General features: G+C 43.9%; 1 protein-coding gene across 1 annotated transcript in view; it reads left to right on the top strand.

The window, feature by feature from the left end:
* Positions 1-23,636, top strand: part of hs6st1b (heparan sulfate 6-O-sulfotransferase 1b) — a 70,979-nt gene that overhangs the window by 1,340 nt on the left and 46,003 nt on the right. The window lies entirely within an intron of this gene.

Raw genomic sequence — 23,636 nt, 5'->3', positions numbered from 1 at the left:
CCAGTGTTCACATCTGGGCCCTAAGGAGTTGAAATTAGCATACAGTTTTACAACCCCTTATCATTACATAATGTAGGCTAATTAAATGTGTACTTTTCTGTTACATGATTTTGGCCATAAACACAGGTTGTCGGTTTTAACCACATTACAATAGTCTTACTCATGAAATCGAATTCAAACCTTTGTTTTGCATACAGTTCTGCAAAATAGCACAATACAATGAATTCACATGTGAGATGGGGAAGTCTGTGTTTTAACCAGACATTGTCCTTCCCATACTTAATGAATTCCAGGTTCCACCTGAAATGGTTGGCAGATGTGTTGTACAGGCCTGGCAGCGTTGCAAACTTTACAAGGTTTTCTTTGGAAGATTTGTTACACTCTAGCAACATCCAACGCTATTTTGACAAGCTTGACAACAAAGGTCCTCTGCGGAATTCTTCCCATTCATTTGGGCAGTAGAGAGTTTCCCTTGTTGAGGCTGGGGTTCTTGGCACATGGCTCCGTGGTAAACTATGAGGTTTACACTTGACTAGTTATATCAGTAGCGTCATCATCATTATTGCCACCTTGGTCAACTCAGTGGGATGACATCACACCGATGGCAATGTCTGCCTCACTCGGTGTAAGGAGGACGACATTTCCACCGTCCTTTGTGCTAAACTAGTTGTGGGTGACAAAATTGTGATTTTGGTTTCATGCATCACTTCGTTTCGAGGTTGCACATTATTTAGGTGCTGTGTGCAATTCCTGGGGAATTATAGATTTTGCAGTATGGTACCTGTCTGTTGGTGATGTCTGAGTGTACAAGGAGTAACATTTTCTTATACTACTACTTTTACGCGTTGGTAAACAATTAAAGTGTGCCTACTGCCACCTGGAGTGTGCTGATTGAACAGGTAGGAGGCAGAGATTGGCAATTTACTGCCGCCTTCAGTAATGGAATATTTGTTTATGAGTATGAAGGTTTCCCAAACTCAGGGGCCTGCTACGAGTGCATTTTCTGGTATTTGCGCTTACCTATGCTACGCAGCTGTAGTGTTTAAAGATCTTTTGCAGCCTGGGAGGTTAAAGAATTTGGGAAACTGGTTTAATTCATGATTTAATTATCCTTCCTGCATGGATTATGTGACCATTCCGTAACACAGATGGACTACTTCAAAATGGTGAATGTATATATGCGGTAGGGTGACTTCTGTAAAAGCATACATGGTATAATCTTTCTGCCGATCAAATGGGTTCACTCTGAGTTAGTGTGGTCAGTGTTAGTTGTCCTGAGTTAAGTTCAAACCCTTTTGTAGCACTGTTTCCCAAGGATGTTTTCGTCCGCATCGTTGATTATTAATTATTAGTGATTTACCTCTTTCTTGTATTTGAGCACTGCATATTACTGGCTGTTGTCCTTCTATTCCCTGCCGGGCAATAGAATGTAACGACTAGACTACATCCCCTGCATTCCTGACCACCTTAGAAAACAAATCTGTGGATTCTGAGATTCCCAAAAGACACGGAAAGGGCCCTTTTTAGAATGCGGCACAATGGCCTGGCATTACGGATGGTCCACCACAGGCTATACTGATGGAAATTGGGCATTTCATGGATGGTTATGTCCAATCACTGCGAAAGAAGGGGGTAGAAAAACGAGCTCAAGTGGCCTAATGTTGTACACTGCTGACTGAGCGCATCAATTATGTCCCGAAGCGCAGCTCTAATCTGGCTCTGTTGCTAGCAAAGCCCCCTAGTTATTATGGACGTATATCACAACTGCAGCTCTGCCGCGTGAGACCCACCTCAACAAGTGGTCCTCCCACTCGCCTCCATGTTTTTAATACTGTATTGTGTGAGGGAGGTGGCGTACCCTTTAGCTTCTCCAGGGGCTCATGGGTGTTTTTATTGTTGCATACCCAGTTATAATGAATGAGCTGGTTTCATGGTAAAGGGCCCACACCTTCTGACTGTTGGGTTTCAGGGACGGGGCTCAGTGTATGGCCTTGTGTTCTTTTTATATGACATACAGTCCAATGCAGAACCTCTGGAAATGTTATGCCAATACTTAAAATAAGTGAGAGCGTCATTGTGATTTTTATAGGTTTTTGAAAGTCCTCATCACCTCAGAGAGAATTCAAAACCTCCTCTGTTTACTGTAATAACCCCCATTTCCCTTCTCGCAGTTTTTAAAGTGTCTTCCGGAGCCTAGGCTATATGTTTCTGATTAGTTTCCCTTGTTAGCTATGTGGTCATATGATATTGGTGTAATTCAGTACAGAGCTCAAACTGTTTTAATATCCGCCTTTAATGGATTTTATGGAGGGGGCAGTAATTCATTATGGCTATCATAAAGTCCGCAGTAAAGGCTCATTATCTGCATTTCCCCTGTGGAACTTCTTAATGACATTGACACTCACTCTCACACACACACACACACACACACACACACACACACACACACACACACACCCTGGGGTATGTAGGATTTTGAAATACTCACAATATGACTTCCAGTATCGTAATGGGAAAACACATAGTTTTTTTAATAAATGTGGACATTAGTACATTAAACCTGTTATCAACATTCGCAGATAAAGCAAAATTCACATACATTTTTTTTCACATTATGAAGCTTGCCTCTAGTTCACCAAAACAATTTTTGTTGATTTGTTTACAAAGAAGCACAACAAGCAAACAGAAGCTTCTTAACGTCAGTTATTCTTGTGCAACATAACTTAGTGAGGTAATCATGTTACATGTATAAAATGAATTACCAATATTTAACTATGAAGTGCCGTAGAAATGAGAGGTGCCAAATAAATCCTCTCCAGCTGTGTATTTGTAGCGCTGAATTGCTAATCAAGTGTGGCTAACATTAGCATTCAAGATCAAGCCGCTTGATATAATTTTCTTTCTCCATTTTCAATTTCTTGATGTATAATGTGCAGCCATGGCTTTGCATGATCACAACAACTTCCCAGTGTCTTCAGGAGTGTTAGAGATTGAGACGTGCAAACCGAAGGCACAAATGTGGAACATTTAGCACGTTATACAGTTTACATAAGTTCCATGGCTAACAGCATTCCATACAGTAACTAGAGTGGCACAGGCCCTAGCCTGTTGTCATTTTGTGCTTGTAAACAAACACGATGTGACAGCTGTCTAACACTAAGCATAATACTTTTTTTTTAACAGTTTAAATGAAGAAGGCCATCTGCTCTGTCTCTTTACGCATTGCACTCATTGACAGGATTCACCTAAAAAGTAGCTGCAAAATTGAAACTTCACGTAGCTTCAGTGGTCTGGGCAGTTAAATGTTCCCATGGCCATTTACCATTGTGTATACTGGATTTTATTTCAAGAGTTGCATGAAGTTTTTCAGGAAGAAGACATTGAGGAAGTCTAATTGAGGACTACAATTCTGAAGTTTGTTGTGAGCTTCCTGAGATAACACCCAAGGCACTGCCACACAGAAGCGAAGACCATTGGCTTAGAAATCAGACCCTCTTCAATTTCATCAGCAGACTCTATCCCCATCATCTGCCTCCGACCACCCCAACTAACTCCATTCAAGCCATAGCCTGACCCTTTACGTCTTTGTAGATTGCAGTGTAGCCTTAGTTGGCTCAGCTATCATGATGTATTGATTGTTTAGCTTTTTTTTCAGTTGAAAAGCTTTAAGATTGAATGCATTATGGAAGCGATGTATCATAACCAATTTTCTGCCCAAGTCTGTTTGGTTGCTTTGGACTCCACTGATGAAAGCACAGTCCGTTGCTTCAAGCACTCAGGAATGGTCTGAAGAAGAATAAAGAAAGCGTGCTGAGGGGTTTTCACAGCGAAACATCTCTGGGGAATAGCATCCTCGAGCTACCCAAATGAATATATATATATATATTTTTTTTTTTCCTGAAGTCAAGTTTCATCACTTTTGTGGTGATAACATCTAAAGTATGTGTTGTGCCCCAACAAGTGCCTTAAAACTAACCGAGGCATAGACCGTCACCCTGTGGTTGTCACAAGTGTGAATGATGCTCACATACGCTCATGTTAGTATCTACAATTCTCAAATGTTTTCCAGACCTCCTTGCTGCATCAATCATATTTAGGCGCGTGTTTAATTGTCTTGCGTGATTGTAGTTGATGAACCATAAAGCCACATTTGCCCAGGTGGTTCAACACTTCTGCTTGTGTCAGTTTATGTGGGTATGTGAACTTTGGCTGGCCAAGTTTCTGTCTCACATCTAGGAATGTGTTTTGCCTGGAACAGCTGTGTCTGTTTTTTGTGGTACAAGGCAGGGAGAGTGGATATATCATTTCTACAGTATATTCCCTACTGCGTTAAATATGTCCTTTTAAAATGGATGAACATCATTGTAAATGTTCTCCCTCCAATCCCATGAAAAGATTGGTTCCTCTCTACTCTCCCTTATGCATTTGCACTGGTCATTTTATTTGAGAACTTATCTGTTTGTATTCCCTGGCAACAGACTTTTGGATTCACCATGGGATCCTTGTCAAGCTGGGAACACATCTAGATCTGAGATACTTAGTTGCAAATTTTCTTTGTAGCTTAGCCTTCAGGTTTTGAAGTTAACAGTCCGGTCGCTTGCTGAACTGTCAACACTGAAACATGTTTGTTTTTTACAACACCTACGGTATTTCAGTTTGTTGAGTGTGCCTATTACTTGAATGCTGATGATAATTAAACATAAACTTTTTAGTCACATAGCCAACGCTCTTATCCTCACATTAAGTACCGACACTGTAAAAGGGCTTGGTGGAATAACCATACCGTGGAGTAGTAAGTGCATTCTAATCAATGAATTAGTTATTGGCAAAGGTCGTTGCTGGAGAGAAGACCATACAAATAATAAAAAGACGGCAGACATGGGTGGCAATGCTAGCCTCTAAGGGAAGCTGGTTCCACCATAGAGGTGCCAGGTCAGAGAAGAGTTTTGACTATGTGGGTTGTGAACCGCCCAGATGGGGTGGGACAGCAAAGAGCCCAGGGGTGGCTCAACATGGAACCCAGGTAGGGTTAGGGTTTGAGCTTTGCCTGAGAGTTTGGAAGAGAAGCTCCTCTGGTTTCTGTGTAAGCAGGAATCGCAGCCTCGAAGCAGATTTGAACTTCAACTGGAATCCTGTGTAAAGTGGGAAGAAGCGGGGTGACGTGGGAGTACTTTGGAAGAATGGCTGCTGCATTAATTGATGTTAGGCGAGAACAACAGTGTGTTGTTGAGGGTCATGCTGAGGTTCTTTGCACTCTGGGGGGAGGACACTGTGCTGTTGTCAACCACGGTGGACATGTCCTGGAGCGGACTGGCCTTTCCGCGAAAGAAGACCAGCTCAGTCTTCCTGACTGGTTATGGTTGAGGAGATTGTTCTGAGAGAGGTGTCTTGGAAAGGAAAGACGAGGGATACTGGCCTGAAGTTTTTGACATCATGGGGGTCTCTGTCGTTTTCCTTAAGAGCGAAGCTTCTCTGACCATCTTGAAGTACGCTGGGACAGCCAGTACTCATTAAAGAGTTGATGAGGGAGGTGAGGAATGGGTTGTTTCCTGAGAGTCTGGATAGGGTCAAGAGGGCATGATGTTGGACATCGAGCCATCCATAGGTACAGGATATCATCTAGTACGAGGAGGGGCAAAAGCTGTTAAGGCGTGGCTATGTTTGACGTGTGAGGGACCAGTGGGCCCGAAAGGCTGAGTGAATGAGGTAAGGATATAGTCAACCTTCTTTTGAAGAAGACAGGACAGTCATGTGTAGAGAGGGAATTTGGCAGGGATGGAGGTGGAGAGTAAAGCAGTGAGAAGAAGCTGGGAAAGAGTTTCCTGGGGTTAGAGGAAGTAGCCTGGAATTTTCGAATGATAGAAGGTGGCTTTAGAAGCAGACTGGGAGGATGAGAATGTAGCAAGTAAGGATTGGAAGGATGATGCCAGGTTATTCTGAAGTTTTATTTCCTACATTTTTCAGTCCTGTGAGCTTGTAGTGAGTCACTTAGCCATGGACCTGGAGGGAATGGGCATGCTGGCCGAGAGGACAGGAGAGTCGTAGTACTTGGAAAGCGCGGAGAGTAGGGTGGAAGAGTCAGGATTTCGGAGATGGGAGAGATAATATGATTGAGGAGAGAGCCGTTGGGGAGAGTGAACAAGTGTTGCAGCACCATAAGACATTGGAGGGGGCTGACAGTGTAGGGTTGGAGACCATAAGACATTGGAGGGGGCTGACAGTGTAGGGTTGGAGACCATAAGACATTGGAGGGGGCTGACAGTGTAGGGTTGGAGACCATAAGACATTGGAGGGGGCTGACAGTGTAGGGTTGGAGACCATAAGACATTGGAGGGGGCTGACAGTGTAGGGTTGGAGACCATAAGACATTGGAGGGGGCTGACAGTGTAGGGTTGGAGACCATAAGACATTGGAGGGGGCTGACAGTGTAGGGTTGGAGACCATAAGACATTGGAGGGGGCTGACAGTGTAGGGTTGGAGACCATAAGACATTGGAGGGGGCTGACAGTGTAGGGTTGGAGACCATAAGACATTGGAGGGGGCTGACAGTGTAGGGTTGGAGACCATAAGACATTGGAGGGGGCTGACAGTGTAGGGTTGGAGACCATAAGACATTGGAGGGGGCTGACAGTGTAGGGTTGGAGACCATAAGACATTGGAGGGGGCTGACAGTGTAGGGTTGGAGGAGAGAACAAGACAAAGTGGGCAGACTGCTGGAGTGATGTATTGGTGGGTTTAGCTGACAGAGAGCATTTAGTAAATGTGTCTAAATTACTTGACAGCCCTGGATATTTACAAATTAGTACTTTATTGTAATTAATAGAAAAATGTAAAAAATACATTTTTGATGCATCGTCTACTTGTCCAGCAGCCCAGACAGCCAGACAAAATTGGTGTTGTGTGTAACTAATCGGGATCAACCACAATGGCATCCCGCCTTTTGCACAGTGATGCCATTGTTCTTTCTTTGGCTATTGAGCTTATCTTTGAACTGGATGTGGTCTATTAAAGGACACTGTATATCCCCGCGATCGTATTATTAGCACGCGGTTTTGAGGGAGTCCCAGTTGGGATGTAACACACATACCACCTCAGAAAATATATTAGCTGTGGATCTGGAATAGACTGGGATTGCTGGTAAGAATTTCAGTCCCATCTTTTTGGTGACAGCTGTTTAATTGATGCAAATAAAGCGGCATTTGAGACGTCCTTCCTTGAAAATAATATCCTCCCCGACTAATTAAAGCCGACATTCAGTGGCCTATTCTAGATCGTAGCCCGGCAGTGTTTCCCTCGTAAATATCATGCTGTGTCGGCCAACATGCTCGGTCTAATAACATGTAGGCTATGTTGAGCGAAGGGCGTGTTGATTAATGATATTTCAACTGGGTTCAGGAGAGCACGGTGGATGAGGGGGAAAAAAGAAAATACTGCCAATAGGTGAATCCTCCTAGCCACACTACCCCTGTAATCCTGTTCAAAGGTGTTTCTTAGCACTAATAATAGGCCCGGTGGCTTACGGATGTGATTTAGTGCATGGCTGTAGGACAAGGCTCGGCCGGCGCGTGGCGATGTATGGAGGCCACGACTAAGCTGCTAACTGGCTGTCTGCAGAGAGAAATGAAAAGCAAAACTCTCTCTTGCTGTTTTTTTTTTTTTCCTTCTCTCTCTCTGTGTGTGTGTGTGTGTGTGTGTGTGTTGTTTGTTATCGGAAGAGGCTGGTTTAGCCTGACTATTTGAGCTATTTTGTGAGTAATTTGTTTACCCTGGGAACCTGACCCCAAGTGTTCTGTCCTAACCCAGAAGTGCATGTAGTCAACAATTCCCCCTCGTTGGCTCTTCAACCCACGCTGTTCTGCTAAGCAGAGAGCAAAGTACGTTTCTAGATAATGGCTACATTTTGCAGGTAGAATGGCTTCAGTGTATTATAAAACCGGGAACCGATTCCGTGTGGTCAGGACAAGCTTCTGTCTGTGGTATGCTTTGTAGGATAGATCATTTAGCTGACTTCAATTCACTGTGCTGTTTGTCAGGCTATCTGCAACAACCTCCATCCATTAAGGCCAGCTACCTCAGCCACATTCCATGTAATTGGGAGCATTCTTCCCACCCAATCCCCTTTGGCAAACAGTGCCTGGACTGTTTCAATACTGGCTCCCTATAACACCATTAGCTTTGAGAAGAATCTGCTTAAAGTGGCTAAAAAGGGAGAAGTGAGGAGATGGAGGATTGCTTAATTGAAGTTAATTATTGAAGAGGCCCACTTTGCTGCTGCCAATAAGCAGAAGAAGGTCAGGCTCACGCTATTTCAGGTCTGACTCCTCTGAATTTTATTTCAGTTCTCCTCTGATCCTCATTTTGCTCTGTCTCTGAGCAGAGTGGAGAGCGGGGTCTGTGCCGCGGCATCTTGACAATCTATTTCAAGTGTATGTTTGATTTGTGTCCTTACATAGCCTATTGGATAGTGGCTGTCCTTTCCTAGCATCTGCCACCAAATCTTTGGTTTGCTAGTAAGTCAGTCAGGGGTGAGCTAATACCTGTATTGGCACGGCTGACGGTTTAGCTTGAGAATAGGAGATGGCAATGGAATGCGATTTGCTATCAGATAGGGCACAATGTGTGCAGTCAAATCTACCTGCAAGGATTTCTACCATTGTTTCTCAGGATATCCTGCCAGCTGAATGTATAAGCCTCACTACTTAGAGCCCTGGATGACTGCAGTTTATCTTCACTGTAGAGGTACTTCCATCTGAGATTGCCATCAAGGAAATGTTTTTTTGTGGTGATGTCAAAATGAGCTCCAGCTATTGGATCACCTCTATCCAATTAGACTAAGGCAGTGGTTCTCAACCAGGGGTACTAGGACCCCTGGGGGTAATTGGCCTCTCCACAGGGGGTACTTGAAAACACTCATGACACCGTAGACTTACTAGTGAAATTAACATGAGGGGGTACTTCAGGGGTGCTGAAAGCAGTGCAAAAAATGTTTGGGGGTACAGTAACTGAAAAAGGTTGGGAGACACTGGTCTAAGGCAATGACAAATTAAAAAGAACACTTCTTCTAGGTTACTTTTGAGTTTTCCCTAGGTGCTTTGCATCTGTTTGTTATTGTTGCTTGCTGTTTGGGGTTTCTGGCTGGGTATCTGTAAGTATCTGTGTAAATGGGCTTCATAAATTTTTTATGTATTGATGTACCCATGTTTCCTGCTCTGTCTCAACCCATAATTTTCAGTGATCCATCAGGATGGTTAGATCATTTTAGTGATTTAGAAATGGTCTTTGTGATACTCAGCGTGGAGAAGAAACAAATGTCCGTGGGCGTGATGTGACGTTTAAGTATTTAGACTCTTTAACCCCTTAGCGAACTGGTTTCCAGTTGAAATTCACCTGTGTTGTGTGGTTCACCTGGTCAACCAATTTGGCCCTGAAGCCTGCTTCCCTCGTCAAGTCCATCTGACCGAACTTTTAGGCGAGCCGAAGGCATCAAGGCAGAGGCATGGCTTTCTGAGCCCGCGTGGTCTTCATGTGTTAATCCTATCAGATCAGCGAGGATTAAAGAAGGCTCTTTGGCTATGCAATCCCTCCACTGTGTTAGGCCGGACAGTGTTTGGTTAGTGTAGACCGCTATGTTACTGTGTCTATATGGGGACAGTGTTTCCCCCAATACTTTTTTAAATTAGCATAGGGTGTGTTTATGGGTGGATGAGTGCATGAATGATTGTGTGTATGGGTGAATGTGTGTTTGTGTGTGGGGTGGTGAAATTCTAACCAAACCTTTAGAGGCCACCATCTTAGCTGCAGAGAAAATTCTGCAGTCTCTCATGCTATATTTCTGCTATTCAAGTAAATGTTTTCTTTGGTGGGGCGTGGCATCCTTCCTGTTCTGAATTAATATAGATTATGTTAAACCCTATGCTGTGTACATGACTATTAATTGTCTGGATCGGTTGATACTTGCAGTGGTCTGATTAAGGAACATTTGCTTGTGTCAAGTCAGGTTATAATGTTTTACGGCTCTTAGCTCACTAGACCGAGTACTTTTTTTTTTAACATGGCTCTTAATAAGCTGTCATAAGGAGGTGAACGAGGATAATTAGAAAAGTACCTGCATGAATGACTCAGCCTTATAAATGTGTTGTATTTTCTATGCTGGGCCCCAGCGATCATTATCGAGCTTGCTTGTTTCCATTTCTTGCACAGAATATGTTAATTCCACTGTAATCTCAATGTCGTTATACTATACAAATCCACTGCAATCTGCCGTTACTACTAAATTCCCCAGAAAAGAAATATCGACATTGGTGACTAAGTACCAAGGAAACACAAGAGAGAAACCTCTGCACTACGACAACACATCGCTAAAAGGAAACATTCAATTAATGCCTGCTTATCTGTACACTGACTAGACTGAAGAAAAGCAAGCAGCATTGACTTTCCCCAGGCCATTGCACAAGCAAGAGGATTTTCCCTCCCTTAAAGATCTATCAATTGAAGATATACCTGATTCAAGTGGAGCAATTTGAATAAATGAGGCTAAAGAGCTCTTTGATGGTCAGGGTTATCATTTTATGTCCGTCATTGACTGATTCCAAGCTATTGAATCTCCTTGATGTTGAGGGGAAAATAGTCCTAAAAAAGCCTCTGTGAGCATTTGTGCGTTTGATTGGCAAGTCATGGAAAATGTTTCCTCGACAAGGCTTCCTCGAAGTCTGCCATAAGTTTCAATACCTCATAAAGGATTGGGCATCTTATCTGAGCAACATGACACAACCTGTGGACGTTTTTATTACCAAACAAACATGACCTTAGCGTGGTTTCTTTCTTGAAATATATATTTATATCCTGGCCTTGATGTAGTGGCATTCTATCTTCTATCACACGTTGACAAATGTGTTGAAAATGGCTCCTGTAGTCAATTATAGCACAAAGACATGATAAATGGGACATCTTCCATGTGGACCAAATTGATTTTCACGATAAGGGACAAATTACACTAAGATTACTGATATGCTTGAAAATATTCTTTTATTAGGACTTGGTGGCCTTAAAGTATGAGTTTGAAGGGCAGTGTTAAAGTGATCATTTCATATCCAATTACATTTTGTCAATTGCTTCGTAGATTAACAGTGAAATGCTTACTTTTCCGATGCTTCATGCAGTTAACATCGAAGCGATGGGAATAGAAAGTAATAATTAAACAATATGTAGAATAATACTAGCGATAATTAATTTAAATAGCGTGGCTATATACAGGGAGTCCCAGTGCCCAGTAGTGGAAGGTATGTGTGTGTGTGGGTTTGTGTTCGTTTGGGGGGGAAAATGTTGATGCTATGTCACCTCCCCAACCTTTTTCTGTAACACGAATCTCGAAAGAAGAGGCCTCAAATGGTTTCGTCTAATAATAGAGGTGAGGCATATTGCATCAATCTGAGGTAATCCGTCTCTCCGACTCCACTGAAAGGCTGAAGTCTTCCGAGGCCAGCCCTGTGTCAACAAGGCACTCTCAGTGGGGAATTGAGCACATCCTAGCAGACCCGAAACAACACAGGGATTTTTGCCAAACCTAAATTATTGAATGGTCCTTTGGAGGCCATGCGGTTGACATCAGCGACGTGGACAATAGAAACGTTACGCCGGGCCCATGCGGTGTGTGGCGCGGCCGGCTAGAGCATGTCTTTTTGTGTTAATGTAAATTGCTACATAGTTGCAAAAGATGTTAGCTAGAGATGGCCATAGTTGTGAAAAGATACTACAACTGGCTAACGAAATTCCTGTTCTGTTTAAGCGTAACACCACACTCATTCATGCTTTCTGTAAGCAAAGACGAGCAGAGGAATGCAAGATATCAGTGCACACGCAAAATGACTGCCCCCTGTTCATCAATACAATGAACAATTCATTTGAAAGAAAGGGGCATATTCAATTGTTTGGTTTCCGATTCAAAACGTTGGACCCCAAGCAGAAAACCACTATTTACAATGCATGTTGGGCAAGAGTTGTGGTAATAGAAGCAACTGCGTCTTGTGCCACCTCAAAGCAGGTGTGCAAGTATGGGGATAGTAGAATATGTTCAGACACCATATGGTCATCGTTGACAAGTAGTAGTGGAAGTGTCCTGAAAACACTGCACCAAGCAGAAAATAGTGTCCAGCTCAATAAGCAGAATTTCTCCCTTTTTAAAAAAATATACAAAATAACAAAAACAAATATAAAATTAGTTTTTATTGGAAGGCTACTGTTATGAATGGATGGCTGTTGGTATACTTGAATTTGGAAAATGTTTTGTTAATTAGAATAAATAAATAAATTGGTTAATTAGTAGACTGCATTATTAAGGAACAGAACCCAGTTGTTCACTTCTAAGAAAGTAAGTTGTTACTGTCCTAGTGTCTTGTGTACATCTTAAACATGTTTTTTATTGAAATTAAATGAACAAATATATAACATTATACACACACGTTACTCCCCAAAATTCTAGAAGTTCTGTTTTTTAGGCTGTAACATTCAGCCGTACTTGAGATACCAGTCCGGAACATCAGTATATAAATACATAGAATATATAGATGTTCTGGTTTAGTAGACAGACCACTCAGATGTTGAGTCAAGTCCACTGTTGTTTCCAGTGGAAGGTTTGTTCTGACAGATGGGCAGAGCCAGACCGGAGCTAGTGAGGTCCTATTGGGAAATATCGCTGCATCCTAGCATGTTTCTGTTAATTTCACACCAACACTTCACAGACTAATGGCTGTTACTTAAACTCACCTTGCACTCCAATCTAAACAGCAGTTTGGTATTAAAAGTTGAAGTCTATAAAACGGATGTGGTTGACCACGGATAAGAAAACTGTGTTGTGATGAGTAATTGATTGAGAACGTCGCCAGGATGTTGGCCCAGTTCCAAATTGCTCTATTTGCTCTATATGCTCCCGTTGCCTGGCCACTGGATGACTTCTCCCTGTGGGAATTTGAACGGATGATGTGATGCTTTAGGTTTACATATCAGGTGGGCAGTCGGGTTCTGTCTATAAACAGTTTTTAAACTCTCAGCACCACGTATCACATAAAACATCCATCCTGGCTTTAAAGCCGCTCCACTTAGAGGCACGCAGCATTTCTCCACCACTCCGTCACAGTCTTCTATCGCATTGGTTGAATCCCGTTTGATCCCATCTCACTGATGTGATGGCCACCTTGCCGTGTCCCTGTCCTGGTTGTAGTGATGCGATGGGTGTGCCCTCCTCGTCCATGTGAACGAGAGTGGGACAGGGCGGGGCAGGGCAGGAATGCCTGTACTGATGTATGGTCCCTGCAGTGTTAGAGAACTCAAGATGATATGCTGCAGAGGGAGGGAGAGCGGGAGGGAGGGGAGAGCGGATGGGAGGGAGGGGGGGAGCGGGAGGGAGAGGGACGACGGGGGACAGAGGGGAGAGCGGGAGGGAGCGAGGGATGATAAAGCCAGGGACTGTTGTCGCAGTGTCACTGCCTGGTTATGAGATTGGTGGGACTTTGACCTTATTCATCCCATTTGTGTGTGCCCTTCCCAACTTTAAACGCGTGTGTGTGTGTGTGTGTGTGTGTGTGTGTGTGTGTGTGTGTGTATGAAAGAGACAGCAAATGAAGTCCGTTCTCTGTGTCTCTAACATGTAGAGTCCTGGCTGCCTGTTCCTTGGTCTTCCCCTCTTCTGAAAGGTCTCCTGATGCCTCCCATGCAGAGCTGGGCGAGATTACCCTTCAACTCGGCGAGCCGCTTATGCCGCCCACAACGTAGTCTGCCACTGCTCACACAGTAAAGCAATCAACAGGACCCCCGTGGGTTGCCCGAGACCTGTGGTGGGTTCTGTGAGATGGGGCTACCATTTAAAACTGGCGGCACACAAATAAGCAGACATTTTGTGTATCCATCGGTTACATATTGAGATTCACACTCCTCAAGAGTATGCATCGTTCGGTGCGACCTCCCGGGGGCCGGAAAAAGAAATGATGTAAGTTCTGACAGCAAGGGTTCCCATTTAAATCATAGGGGAAACGGGGAAATGAAAACCATCCATCATGCAACTGCTACAGAAAGTCGGCCATTTTGATTTGGCCAATTTGTATGAATTTAACCAATTTGTCCATGGAGAGACATTGCCCATACGACACAGCACTGAGGTTATCACATTTGACAAGCGACCTTGACTCGGAAGCAATTTCAGTTATACTCGTTGCCTCGCTCATGACTTGTCCAATGGCTGACTTGGGATCTGAGACTGTCACCTCACGCTACATACTCAATTCCAGGTTACTGTCGTGAATGTTGATAGACAAGGGGCGATGCTGAATGAAAAACCCCCAATGCCAGGAGAGAAATCTAAGGAAGCCAGTGTCTGACAGGTAGGCAAGAGATCTCCACCCCGGTACGCAGAGAAATATGACACGAGTGGGAGATGGGACTACACAGAAAAGATTGATGTGTATTCCACACCAAAGATATTAATATCCATGTGGGACACTATTTATACCACTGTTATTGCGCTATACAAGGGGGATCTCAGGGCACATGGGTGAGGATTGCCAGAGGGCGAGTTTCACTCTACCAGGCATGATATATTACCGGCGCACCAAGGGTCAGAAACTCATGGCAGAGAAGTATGGGGGAGGCACCGGAAAGGGTGCCCACTGCCATGTTATGTGATGGTGGAGTGTTTTGTAAATGCAGTGCACCTGGATGAGGGCAGGAACCCGATGATGCTGTCCCAATTTACCCTGAGTACAGTGCTCTGGATGCTGGACCTTCCTGCGTAAACACCCTGGAACCAAGAATGAATTAGTTCATCGCAAGGACCGGATTTGGTACATGCAGCGGTTACCTCATCCAGCCCCTGTATGAAAAGGACAAAGTGCAAGTACTTTGCCAGTGTTCACCAGTACTTTACTGTGTTCACCAGGTGAGGGACTTTTCTAATTTAGACTTAAATTAACTCCTTTCTACTGGTGATTTAGGTCTTAATTAGGAACTTCCCTTACCTACTGAACACTGAAGCCAAATACCTTCATACCTTTTCCCCCTGACCACAGCTGTTATATTCTACCCGTCGCAAATGTACCCATAGGGGTAACAAAAAATAGAACATGCAAGAAAAGTCTAGATGAGAGAAAAGAATGCAACAAGACGTGGAGGTGAAATTGGAGTAAGCTGAGCGGGAAGTACTGTGAGAGTGGGTAGGGAGGAGAGTACTGTGAGGGTGATGAGGGAGGGGACAGACTACTGTACTGTGAGGGTGATGAGGGAGGGGACAGACTACTGTACTGTGAGGGTGATGAAGGAGCGGACAGACTACTGTACTGTGAGGGTGATGAGGGAGGGGACAGACTACTGTACTGTGAGGGTGATGAGGGAGGGGACAGACTACTGTACTGTGAGGGTGATGAGGGAGGGGACAGACTACTGTACTGTGAGGGTGATGAGGGAGGGGACAGACTACTGTACTGTGAGGGTGATGAGGGAGGGGACAGACTACTGTACTGTGAGGGTGATGAGGGAGGGGACAGACTACTGTACTGTGAGGGTGATGTGGGAGGGTACAGACTACTGTACTGTGAGGGTGATGAGGGAGGGGACAGACTACTGTACTGTGAGGGTGATGAGGGAGGGGACAGACTACTGTACTGTGAGGGTGATGAGGGAGGGGACAGACTACTGTACTGTGAGGGTGATGAGGGAGGGGACAGACTACTGTACTGTGAGGGTGATGAGGGAGGGGACAGACTACTGTACTGTGAGGGTGATGAGGGAGGGGACAGACTACTGTACTGTGAGGGTGATGAGGGAGGGGACAGACTACTGTACTGTGGGGGTGATGAGGGAGGGGACAGACTACTGTACTGTGAGGGTGATGAGGGAGGGGACAGACTACTGTACTGTGAGGGTGATGAGGGAGGGGACAGACTACTGTACTGTGAGGGTGATGAGGGAGGGGACAGACTACTGTACTGTGGGGGTGATGAGGGAGGGGACAGACTACTGTACTGTGAGGGTGATGAGGGAGGGGACAGACTACTGTACTGTGGGCTCCATGCTGACCTTCAAAACGGTTGCCGGGGAGTAATTGACGACATAAGCGAGTGGTGGTTTATCTCCATCACTTAATCAGAGTACACAAAGGCGTCGCTCCAGAAAATAATGTTGCCACGTTTGGAGTCGGCCAGACCGCAGCTTCCTGAGGGGGGTTCATTCACTCTGTCTGCGGGGCCGGCAGTGTCCTCATCAGTCTTCCAGGAAATCATATCTTTAATCCGGCCTGTCTCCCCTCGCTTTGCTTTATAGCTTGCTGTACACCAGCTGTCCATCAAAACACAGATCTGTTTCCCCTACACCAGTGAACTCTGGCATAAATCATGTCACTTTTTTTTTTATTCAAACCTGCAGATTTCTGACACGGGTTATTCTTCATCTGTTACGTTTCCATAAAGGATACTGACTCGCTTGCTGCGAGTACAGAGCCCCCAGCGAGATCTGACATGTCTGATAGCGGGTCTGCAACTCCCGATTTCCACTGTGATAGTCCAGTAGGACTAGTTGTCACTGTGTTACAGTTGAGTTGCATTGGTGCGTGTTACTGACCAAATGAAAGGGAACGGAGAGGCAACAGGCGATGGTTATGACTGCGCCAAGCGCATGAGGAGGTCCCATTGAGTGTTTGAGTGGATTCAGAACCTGAAAGATGACATCATGGTTTCAGGCGACTTCAGTTTAGTCTAATTGCCGCTGCCTGACCAGTATTCCAGGAATGTAAGAATGTTGCACTGCATTATTCAGCCATATTGCTTTTTATTATTTTGAACACAAAACCGTTGTCTGTCCAGCGTCTCTTTTTCTTTCCATAGACAACCATATGGTGCACCTCTCCTGCTCTCTCTCTCGCTGCCTTACTTGGAGGAGATTACATTTCTTGCATTAATGAGATAAAAGATGCAGTAGGGGCCCTATAAAAAGACATGAAACTGCAGCCAGAGAAGCTAATTTGATTTGGAGATTGTGGGCACTCAGTTGCCTTATGTCTGGTTCTATTGTTTTTCACTGCTTCTCTCTGCTCTGACCAGGAAGGTTTCACAGGTTGTTTTTTTTTTTGGGGGGGGGGGGGGGGGGGGTTGAAGAAGACTTCAGCCCACCCTACAAATTGCACTTTTGAAGATTAAGAAGCAAAGAAATGTCAGAGAGAAATTTCTCTTATTGGTTAGTGCATCCCAGCATTTCAATAGAATATTAAAAGAGTAACATTTGTAAGATCATTTCAGTTTGTTATGGGAGTGTATCTCATGCTCCCAGTTTGTCTTTCTATACAGTCATACTAACAAAACATTTACTGCCAATTTTAACCTCCTGCGACCTGGTGTCCACATATGTGGACATTTTACGCTTCCTGCTCCAAAGCTCAGGTCTTAGGAGGTTGAAAAGATTTGGAGTGTGTGTGGAAGGACAAACAAGTGCGGGTGTGGGTAAAGCAGTGTGATGTTGTCCAAACCACATGGTGCATTGTCAAAGACTATCATGGGGAAGAAAACTGTTTATATTCTCTAATTACTAGTTAATAGACCAACGAAAGACTAGCAAAACCAAGTTATAAAACACAATGGCGGTGTGCTGCTACGGGTGTTGGGTGTTTGAAATACCCTAGCGTGGAGGTGAAAAGGCTCTGGACTGGATTCGACAAAAGATTACTTGCAGAATGTGTGTTGGTGTATGTGTAGCAAACGTCCCTTTTCGCACACTCCTTTTGTACACCATTGTGTCACAACAAGGTAATAAATACCTTTCCGTGGCCCCTCGGAGGCCAGTGTTTCATGTTGGATTTAAAGCAGGACCCGTTTCAGTCGAACCGAGTGGTGCGCCATGTTGATGAGGCTGAATGTGTGTGGGAGCGTTATGTTGGGGGATAGCTGGCAGGGGACGGGGGCCACATTCATTCCCCCCCCCAAAAAAAAGCTTAGGAAGGGCAACGCAAGTCACAGGGCACCAGTCTCAGTTGGATGGCATGTGAACGGGCCCAGGCGGCTGACAACCGTGCTAATTGAATTGTGGGAAAAATGCAAATGCCAACCAGTTTGGTTTTGCATGCCGAGGGACGTATTGGGTTCTCTCTTGAACAGCGATGCACCGCCATGCTTTCCCATTGATTCATTCATTATTTTTCTCTCTCCGACTTGGCTGACAACAGCAGCTGCGAGCGAACTAGCTGGGCGGGTGGCATTCCTGAGAAGTCGATTTCAGGCGTTTCACTCCACCCCATAGACACTGTCTGAAAAGCACAGCTACTTGGCTTGACGCTTGAGTTATAGTCTTGGAATTCATTATGCCCTTTTTTACCTAAGGACATTTTTATACTGCAATTCCTGTGGCCAATGCGAGCCCTCCACTGGCCGTAATGTTAATGGAGCGCGCCCTGACCTCTGTGTTGCCACGGGGAACATCAATCTGGAAAACAATGACAAAAACCAGTAGAAGCCGGGGAAATGTACTGCAGTTAACCACTTGTGCTCCTTATCTCAGCGTTATGCGTCGCTCGCCCTTATGCGCTTACACGCGTTTTGTACCACATAATCCTTTCTATCGCGGTGTGGTTTAGCGGCACGTATTTTCGGTGGAAGTGTGACAGCGATAAATAGCAGATGATATTTGCAGGTCACACAACATGACCCTCCTGTAATGGGAACCCTTGAAAACCCCAGACAGAGACAGATATTCCATTGTCCTCACCCACCTCTCTCTCCCTCGTTTCTCTTTCTTTTTTATGGCTTTCTTTTTCTTTCTTTTCTCTCCTTCGTCTCTCTCTCATCTTTCTCTTTCTGGTCCGTCTGTTATTTTCTTTCTCCATCTCGGCATTGTATGAATTTGACTTAAGAGGAACAAGAACGTGATCTAAACACTGTTTCCGTTTTGCAGCAGGGGTTGAGAGGACAGGCATGGGGTGAAAGACATGTAGAATTGCTGTTGTTTGTGCACAAACACTCAGTAGTAGACAGAATAGGAACACTGCACAGGAAGTTCATAGGGAGGTATAGAACTCAGACAATACAGACCTCCCCCTCCCTTTGCTCTTGGAACCGTCCGCTCTGTGCCGGCACAGTGCAGACTCTGATGGGGAAACTCAATGGAATGTCCCAAGGGCGGGGGTGTGAAATGTCTCTTATTTCCTCCAGCGTCTTGTCTGCCTTTCTAATTGGCTGAGGGCTGGGGTAAAACCGTTGCAGGGCATTTGTTTTATTTTTTATTATTTATCGTCTGAATAACCACCATGAAAAGCCATATGAAGGTAGAAGAATGCCTGGGGAAAATATAAGGGGTATCTATTTCACAACAATCCATTTCTTATCTGTGGTATACATCTCTTCCTCTGTGTGAATTTCAGCCCTTTTTTCTCTTCTTCACATCTTTGTATGTCAGAGCAATATTGCCCAACCCTGGTTTTGTACTGAAGGAGCTGAGATTGACCAAGGCAAAGAGCATGTCATTACAGACTTCAGCAATATACAATAATAATTAATTCCAAAATACTTGTCCCTCCAAGACTATGCACAGATGGTTGACAAACACCGTTCTCATCTTTCTGTCTTTACGTCGTTCTGCCATGCATGAGAATTGCAAGTCAGCTAATATTTTTAACTGGAACACATATTTTTCAAGATGGCAGAAATTGCTTAACAGTGGAAACGCGGCTTGTGTCTAAATATGATCTTATTTTACATTATACATTTCAATCACTTAAGCTTACTGTTATCCAGAAAGACTTACAAAAATGATTGATGGCATACTCTTAGTACCTTTAGTTGCTTTACAGTTATATTATTTCTAAAATGTTGTTATGGAGAGGAGAAGGGCTAAATGAGCCAATTAAAAGCTGGGAATGATAAGGTAGCCATGGCGATACGAGGGCTGGATATTTAGCCAGGACACCAGGGTTAACACCATTACTCTAATGATCAGTGCCATGGGATGTTTAATGACCACAAAGTCAGGACCTGTATTTACATTGCCTGTCTCAGTCATCCCTCTGTCATTACATGACTGTTGAACGTGTTAACAAATGTGTTGTTTAGTTTTTATTTGGTCGGTATTGTTTTCATAAAATCTCATCTTCCTTAACGCTGCTTAGAGTTGTGAAACAAGCTTTGTAATGTGAGCTGCAAAGCCATAAAATGGGATTGTCTGAAATGTCCTATTTGACACTATAATGCTGAATGGAACTGGGGATCATTAGGTTTCAGTGTGGGTAGGAGAACCGATTAGAAATGAAACGATCAGTGCCGTGAGACCTTTACTGACCAATGTTTAATGACCTATCCAAACGACAGCACCCAATGCAAAGCAATGTCTGCATTACTGCCTTAGGGGATTGGGATTTGATATTTTGACAGAAAGAAGAGTGCCCCCTACAGGTCCTCCATCCAGTAACGTCCAGGGTGCAACCAGCACACAATCCGGGTTCAATAAATGTTTCATTGATGTTTATCTAATTCTAGAGGTGTTTCACTTGATTTCAGCAGTGGCTTTCATCTAGAAAGACATCCAAATAGATTGTTCTCATGGAGGTGGCGTTTAATTTTTGAAGACTTTTGAACTGACTTTTCCAATTCTCCTCACTCAGGTCCTCTTCAAGGCAGGTTCATCACAACTTTAGTATATTTAGGCTAAGCAGTTTAAGTGTAATATCAAGTTAATAAACAGCGATTACAATTTCCATAGTTGTTTTGTTCATCTACCAGCTGTTACCGTATTGTACTATATCATTTTTTGTTTGAAATATACTGTACTTTGATATTATACTATTGATATATTTTGGCTTTGTCACCTGGCCCTATCCACACACAGTAGTGCTGTAACATACATACCAAATTGCTAACATTAAGAAATATTACATTTAGAAAATAAATATGGTCCCATATTTCTCAGTTGGTAGAAAACACCACAAAAAAAGTCACTAAAAGAGTGAAGGGTCAAACAATAAATGTGTGTGTATGTAGAGAATGTACAAAATGTATGTATTTATTATTGTCATTTTATTTTGGGGCCGTAGATTGACCTGTGTGTAATCACCCCTAGTTTTACCAGTTCATCCTCCTGACCTGACATTGCATATTGGAACTGTAAACATATCCCTAAGCGTCTCGTTTTTTCCTCCCCAAAATGTATTTTCAGTTTACCCCCCACCTCCCCCACCAATCCATTGCCTTCTTACTCCGCCCCACCTGCCCCCACTTGCCATGTGGACTTGGTATGTTCCAATCCGCGCACTTCAAAAGGCCACCAGGTTCACCCCTCATTCTGCCAGAGACTGCTCACAACATGAAAAGGAGTGCAGAGAAGGAAAAAAAAGGTACGGACAGGATCAACGGAGCTGGGGGAAACCCTGTCCTGGTGATTTACAGAGCCTCACATAATTCCGAGGTCACGGAATTCAGTAGTGGAGATCCCGCTACCACACATCCTATGCGCCCCACCGCCTCAGCTCTGAACATCAGGAAGCTTTCTTAGCAGTTTCAACAGGAGCTTGTGTGTGTACATTAAACTAATGACCAACTGTTGCGTTTTGTCTACATGCGTCGGTGTCCAAATATGTGTGTGCTCGTAGTAAAAGGAGACACTGTTACATTACAGACTGTTCAGGTCAGGGATATTTGCAGTGCCTCCCCCTATCCATTAAATACAGGAAATGGTCACAGCCTTATTGCCACGGTAATCACCGTAACTGCTCCCCTCAGCAGATGGTCGTGTTATTACCAAGTGCAAATTGCATGTTTGGTGCCGTGATTCTGCGTGCATGCCTGCGAGTGCTGGCTGACCTGAAGAGATTAGGACATGTGCGGGGCTGCTCGTCAGGCCGGCTTAGGGAGATTTGGGGGGGGGGGGGTGGCTGCGGCACAGTCGGGTGGACCCTTCCGCTTATCAAAAAGGAGGCAGCTGTACCTCATCATCATTTACTGGGGTCACGCTACCCAGGTAGCCTTTCAATGAAAGCTGTTAACCCCGCGCCAACGGGTGGTTAATGGAAGATTCCGGTCACCACCGCCACCAGCCCCAAGCCTGCAACGGGCTCAAGCCTTTAAAAAGGAGTTGGGGTGAGAGGGGTCATTTCAAAGCTTTTAACATAGGCATCAAATTTAGGGACCTTTTAATGACCAACGGCTTCCTTTTAAAGATTGATCAGGAGAAAAAATGTGAGTCATGCTGTTTGAACCCTCTGGAGGTTGTCATGTGGAATTGAAAAGGAGAAGTAGTATTTTTGGCACAATCATTGTCATGTATACTGTAATCTGTCCTAATTTGGACATTGCAGACGTCCTGTTATTGCTTGCCTGCGTGTTTGTTTACTGGAATGCTGAGTGTTGACTCTGTGGTTGTTCTTTTAAGAGTTCTCCTTGGAATTTTGAAATCATTTAAATATATATTCTATCGCACTGCCTCCATGGACAGATTGTGTAGTCTTAGTCAAATGGACAGACAGTGTAGTCTCCTTAAAATTGACATTTTGTAGTCTCCTTAAAATTGACATTTTGTAGTCTCCTTAAAATTGACATTTTGTAGTCTCCTTAAAATTGACATTTTGTAGTCTCCATCAAATGGACAGATTTTGTGATGTCTGTCAAATGGACAGATTTTGTGATGTCTGTCAAATGGACAGATTGTGTAGCCTCTGTCAAATGGACAGATTGTGTAGCCTCTGTCAAATGGACAGATTTTGTGATGTCTGTCAAATGGACAGATTTTGTGATGTCTGTCAAATGGACAGATTGTCTAGTCTCTGTCAAACTGACAGATTGTGTAGCCTCTGTGAAATGGACAGATTGTGCAGTGTTCATCAAATGGACAGATTGTGCAGTGTTCATCAAATGGACAGCTTTTATTAGAAGGCAAATGCTGTTATCCCTCAAAACCAGTCTGATCACAATATACTGCATACTACTGACAAGCGGATGTGTCACTGGAGATTGCACCTCGCCCCTGCCCAACTCATGTTTATGTATTTCCAAGAATGCTAATGGATCATTCCACTGTGCAATTTCCAATGCAAAGCCTTTAGGGAGGACAGCGTATTGATTGCTAATGGTCCTCTCTGCTGTGTAAAGACATGTCTGGGGTATTGAAGGTTAGGGCACCACAAAGCCTATATGCGGCCTTCGGTTATGAAGTGCTTTTTGGCCTTTTGTGTGAACGCGACAGAGAGAGATACTAGAAATCAATATTTTCTTAGTTTCTTTTTCTGAATGGTGTCACATTATTTATTTTTTTCTTTCTCCATATGTCCAATTTACATATAGGGCTCTTAATGATATAGGATCTACTCCTCTTTGGTCAACCGTGACTGTCCTTGGTCAATGAAATAAGGCCACACTATTTGAAAAAAGAATATGGTCACTGTATAATCAATAGCTTTTATGAGGAGGGTTTATGGTTTCATGGTGTCGGCCTCACATCAGAAATCCGTTTTCCAATCGGGGTTGAGGTTGCTTTTTTTCGTTCCGGCTCAGTTTAATATATTTTCATTATCATTTGTTTCCAGAAAATATAATTCATGATTTGGTTACACTATATTATAATAATCAAGACCATCTGTAGATGTTGTACAGATACCCATACTATAAAAAAAAATAAAAATGCTT

This window comes from Esox lucius, chromosome 21 (assembly GCF_011004845.1).
Source record: "Esox lucius isolate fEsoLuc1 chromosome 21, fEsoLuc1.pri, whole genome shotgun sequence".
NCBI lineage: Eukaryota > Metazoa > Chordata > Actinopteri > Esociformes > Esocidae > Esox > Esox lucius.
This window is presented reverse-complemented; position numbering and strand designations above follow the sequence as displayed.